Raw genomic sequence first — 6,000 nt, forward strand, 5'->3', positions numbered from 1 at the left:
CACCTGGTTTTTAGGGGGAAAAAACCACCCAGAGTAAAGACCCTGACGAGGTGAAACCTGTGATTTATAAAATACTCACACATATTCAGTGTTTCTGTTCTGAGTTAAATATGCTGCCCTCCAAGGCCTTTTTTGGCCTCGTGGGATGCTCTGAATAGTAATTATCCTTAGCCAGATTTCTGTGTAATTACACTCCCTTCCTTTTTCTGTATTTTTAAATAACAAAAAATCAAAGAAGCTGTCATGAAAACAAGATCTTCGTTCCCTGGGGAAGTCTCTGTTTACATTATCCCTCACCAAGCAGCAGTTGGAGTAGAAATCTTGGTGGTGTTTTCCACATGTGGTAGCTCAAACTTCCAGGCATTCCATGAAGGTTGAGTCTGCCCATCTCACAGACATTTACAGACTGTCTTCAGTGTTACCTGGAGAGATGAGGACAAACCCACAAACTTTAATGGCACAATAAATTCCTCTCCAGGAACGGTGTTACCAGGAAAAATCACAGAATCAAAGAAAGATCTGGGTTGGAGGGACTTTAAAGCACACCAGTCCCAGCCCCTGCCATGGGCAGGGACACCTTCCACTATCCCAGGTTCCTCCAAGCCCTTTCCAACCCTTCCTTAAACACTTCCAGGGATGAGACAGCCACAGCTTCTCTGGGCACCCTGTGCCAGGGCCTCACCACCCCCACAGGGAAGAATTTTTTTCTAATACTCCATCTAACCCTGCCTTTTGTCAGTTTGAATCCATTACCCTTTGTCCTGTCACTACATGCTCTCGTAATGATTGCCAGAGGAAGAAAAATCAGAATAAACAGCCTAAAAATCTAAGACTGACCTTTAATTCTCATGATTCAGAGTTCAAAGAGGAAGGAAATGAAGAAGTTTCAATATAGAAATTATAGTAGAGCTATCTCTGACTAGATTGGTTTTCATAAAAAGAAAGGTCCTGACCTCCACCTCTGTAAATCTGATTTCTGCTGGTTGCCATGCTTACTCTGCAACATATGAAGATTCATCCCACTTTTAAAACAAGTTTGTACATATTTCTTAGCTCTAAGCAGGCTTATGTGGTGAAAAAGATGGGAGAGTCCTTTAGCAGTGTTGAAGAGCAGGCCCACAATTAGTGGTGCAAAGCTGTGAATTTAAAAGGTGATATTTTTTTAACCATGTGAGTCCTTTCTCCTTGCTGCTGGCTGTGGTTTGGGGCAGAAATCTGGTGGACAGGTCCAGTGGCTGTGTTTGCCAGCAGCAGAGCTGTGCATTTATAGCCAGATTTAACTCTGGGATAAATAAATCAGATTGTGTCCTCAGAGCACCGCTGTAATGGGATGCTAATCCTGGGAAACGGGCTGCTTTTCCTCCACGTGCCTATTCCAGCAGCAGCATCTCTAGGTTATTCTCACAGAGAGGGCTTAGAAATGCAGATGTTTCTGCTTTGTGCTTCCTCTCTCCCAAACTCATAAAGCAGAGGAAGGAGTTCATTGCCCGCAAGGACCGAGGAGGATTTTGCTTCCCGCCCCGGCTGCTTTTGGGGAGCCCTTTTCCCATGACCTCCATCCGCAGGCAGCGCTTCCCAAAGCCCTTCTCAGGGGATGCTGCTGCAGGGTGCCAGCACAAAGTAATATCCTTACAACAAATCCTAATTCCACCAGAAACGGATGTGGGCAGTGACAGGAAAAGACCGAAAGTTCCCCAAAACCTCTGAGTCCCCTCTGTGCCCCGAGCAGCCGGGAGCAAAGGGACCTGCCACCTTCCCCACGGGAGCTGCCTGCGGACACCTTTTCTTTTTTTTTTTCTTCAGGGAAAGCAGAGATGTGGTGGAGCTGGAAACAAGCAGCTTCCTGGGGTGGGGACGTGTAAATCCAGGCGGGAGTTTCCGTGCAGTGAGCCTGGAAAACCAGCAGGTGATATGGATGTTGTATTTAACAGCTTCAGGACTCGGCGCTTCAGGAGCCGCTCCGCTGAGCAGAGCCGCAGCTCAGCCCAGTTCCAGGCAGATTTCCCAACCCGCTGGATGCGCTCTCTGACACGGGCTGGGCTTAGTTAGGACGTGCAGCCACAACCCTCCAGCACTCCCAGAGATTATTTCAGCTCTTCTCCCAACTCCAAGGCTGGGAGTCGGTGCTCTGAGGAAATCACAGGAAGACTTGCTATTTTTAGTTGTCTGTTCTCCCATTAAAATACTGGTGTGATTCTCACCGGAATTAATGGAATGTGTATATTTTAAAGAAATGCATTATTACTCTCATTTTGCCCCTGGTATCCTGGCAACAGGCACATTCACATCACTAATTTCATATCTTGTACATCCTTCAGCTCTCAGTAAAGGGTATAACAACCTTCAGATACTCTAAAAGCCTTTTTTGCTGTTTTCCCAACTTGGGTTGGGAATTATTCGTCTTGGCATGCACATCCTTGGAATGCCTCTGGGAATTCATGCTCCGCCTTTAATTGAAGGCAATGCCTTTGACCCTGGAACAGGCAAAAAATTAAAACTGAAACTTGATTAGGTGAATGTGGCAGAATCTGGTTTCCCACAAATGGTTAGATTTTAATGATGCCTTTTGTCTGATGCCATCCTTTCATCCTGAGCTGTGTGTCCTTCAGCACCCTAAAGAGTTCCCTGTTACTGGTGATCTTTATGCTCTCCAAGTACTTGTCGAAGGGTATCATTCCCCTCTTAGTCATCATTTAGCCAAGCCATGCATATTAAATTCCTTTAATCCTCACTCATAACTCAGTCTCTTCCGACCTTTAATCATTTTTATTACTCTTCTTATGAATTTCTTCCAATTTGTCTGCATCTCTCTGGCAATGAGGCACCCAGGATTTACTGCCTTGTTTTAGATACGCTCTCCCTGCAGCAATGCAGAAGATGTTACCTCCTGCTACTTTCATCCACCACTGACTAAACAATACTCTGGAGCTGTGAGGTAGCTGGGAATCAATTAAAATGGAATTTAAATGGTTCAGTGCTCAGAGTTACTATAATTCTTTTGTGGCACCGCATGCAACGAGAAGCCTTGGAGCCTGTGAATACCTGCTGCTTCTGGAATACATGTTTGTGATTCCCAGGGCAGGCAAAGCTTTGAAACCTGCTGCATGCACAGCTCTGTGAGTCTCTGAAGGGATATGAAGGAGTTAAGATCCAGAAGACAGATGGAGATGGGTTCAGATTGGCACTAGGAACAGTTCATGTGTGCTGCTGGCCTGAGGGCTCCTCTCTGCTCCCCCTGGAACTCCCAGAGAGGTGACAGCACCCAAGGGCTCATCACAGCAGTGGCAAAACTGCAGGAGACAGCAGCCAAGAGCTTGACATTAGGTTGCTTCAAGCTCTGTTTAAATGGTTTGCTTTAATAAAAAATTTAAAAAAAAAAAAAGTCTTTAGAAATCTGCAATGCTTTTGAGCTTTGATTAATGAAGAGCTTGAGATAGCTGAGCAGCAGATTAAATGATGAAAGATTCTCTAAGACTTCTCAGATCTGCTAAAATGATCAGGTGGCTTCTCTGTCCCCACCATGTGGTTTTGGTTGAAGGCACTCACTGGAGTCAAGAGGATCTCTGCTCCTGTTTCCTCTTTTCCCATCTGAACAACCCCGTGGTTTCACATTGCTCTGGTGGATAAGGAGGGAAGGTATTACTCCTGGAGGTGTTTACTTCCTCTTACAGATTTTTTTTTCCTTTTCTGTCCCACACACAAACTGTGGGTCTCCAGATCTATTTTCTGTTGTCATATTTGGTCTCTGAGCCACTGACAGGGAATTGAAAGTCACCAGACCTTTACATGCACGCTCCAATACCCTGAGTTTTCACTGTCATGTCATTTATTACTCCTCCTCCAGCTCCTGAATTCAAAATGAAGCGTTTAAAATTTGATCAGGGATGTGTTCTAATGAGTGCTTGGATTATACATGTGCCTTGTTTCCTTAAGTGATTTCTACCCTTTTGTCTGCCTCCAGAAAAAAACAGATTAACTGCATTTTACAGGCTCTTTTCCCTACATACCCCAATCTTTCCTCTTTCCCATCTGTTGCTCTTCACTCATCAAATTCCTTGCAAAACCCCAGCCTTCAACAGCGGCTCAAGAATTAATAAAACAGCTTGTGGTATGAAGCACACTTACATACAAGTTGTGTGCATGCACATATGAATCTTTCCTTAAAAATTATTTACATTCTGGAAAAACATCTCATAGTGCTGGAAAAAAAAAAAAAAAAAAAAAAAAAAAAAAAAAAAAAAAAAAAAAAAAAGACTGTTTCTTTTAGCCGTAATTTATAAATATTTCAAGTAGCAAGGCTGATTTGTTAATGCTGAGTTTGTGGGGTCTACTTGTATAGATGTAGCCTGTGCCATCCTGATTTTTTCCCTCAGGAGCAGAGGATGGGCCCCACCCCTGAACAACTGCGAGGAGATTAATTTCCAAGCCTGCTTTTGCTTTATTAGCCTTCATTTTAGATACCTAAATAAAGTAATTTAACTTGTTAGATGTTCTATGAAAAATACCAAGATAGACCAACTGTCTTTACTTTCAAAGTTATGAAAACCATTATTAAAAAGATCAATCACCTCACCTCCTTGCTGACATAATGATAAATGTTTCCTGAGAGTGTTATTCTATCTTCTAATTTCAGAAAAATTAATATACCTTTCTTCTGCCTTTTTTTTCCCCCTTTTTTCTAGCTCAGGCCTTGTTACAAAGCCATTTTAATTTGCAATCATTCTTCCAGTGCACCTGCAATGATAGAGCTGATAAACACTTTCTTAGATGATAATTTTTAATGACTACCACGATTGCAAACTGAATTTTGGCTTTAGGAAGAATGCCAGAGATGGCAGAAAATTGAGAGACAGAAGAAATAGCATGGGAGGGCTGAATTTCATACAATAATTATATTGAGCAATTTAGTCTACTGGAAGGTGTTGGGGGTTGGATGAGATGAGCTTCAAGATCCCTTCCAACTCAAAACATTCTGTAGTTCTGTGATTATCAATTCTTACTACATTTTATTTTTCTGATGAGTTCCTACTCACACAGTTACAACACTGCCACGCTTGAATCCATCAAAAATCTCTCAGGTTTTCCTTTTTTCCCAGCGCCTAAAAGCTGAAACATAAGAGCAGGGTTTCTGCAGACTGCTGCTATCTTGCTGAATCAGGCAGTTTGGGGCAAAGCCAATTCCTGTGACTCCTGTGGTCTCGCATGAGGAATTGCTTCTGTTGGAGAAGCGTTGACCATTTAATATACAGCGCTCATGACTCACCATATATTCCCAGAGCACTTGGAGGTATTTCCATGCTGTCTCTGTATTTTTACAACCTAAACATATTCCCCTGGAGATTTATGCAGCTTTACATTCTTTTCTCTCATACACTTTTCCAGGAGTTTTATGGGGGAGCAGAGAGGGAGCCTAACCAGCGCGGGCAGCTCGCTTAATTTAGCACAGTCCTGTCCTTTCCAGTTCACCCACCTGCAAAATGGGAATAATCATAAGCACTTAAGGGAGAATATTCACATGTCTAGCTTGAGACCTTTAATGTTCATCTCTCCAGAGTCCCAGCAGAGAGAAACAGTTTCTAATTCAGATGCTTTGAATGGGCTTCTAATGGAGCTTGCTCCTCTTCTGGCAGCCAGGGAGACCAAGTTCTCAGCTCCAGCACACCTCCATCAGGCAATGGGTGACATGCCAGAAGCCAGACACTGTGAACATCCTCTTTCATGCCTCATCCTGCAATAACTTTCACGCTCAGCTTCCCTCTGGTGGAGCAGTGTCTGATTAACTCTGGTTTTCCACATCTGCAAAGTGGAATGGGTTGTGGGATCAACATCATGCAGAGCCCCAGTGATCAGTGAGGGTTGAAAAAATGAGCATTTCAACAGCACTTTGTGTGTGCTAAACCCAGTGGAAGCACTATGAATTATCAGTATGGCCAGTCATTAGTATTCATTAGGGCTCAGAGCAAACTACTGAGACTCAAATCTCCCTGTTGTAGTCTCTGG

This window comes from Zosterops lateralis (assembly GCF_965231275.1).
Source record: "Zosterops lateralis genome assembly, chromosome: 8".
Lineage (NCBI taxonomy): Eukaryota > Metazoa > Chordata > Aves > Passeriformes > Zosteropidae > Zosterops > Zosterops lateralis.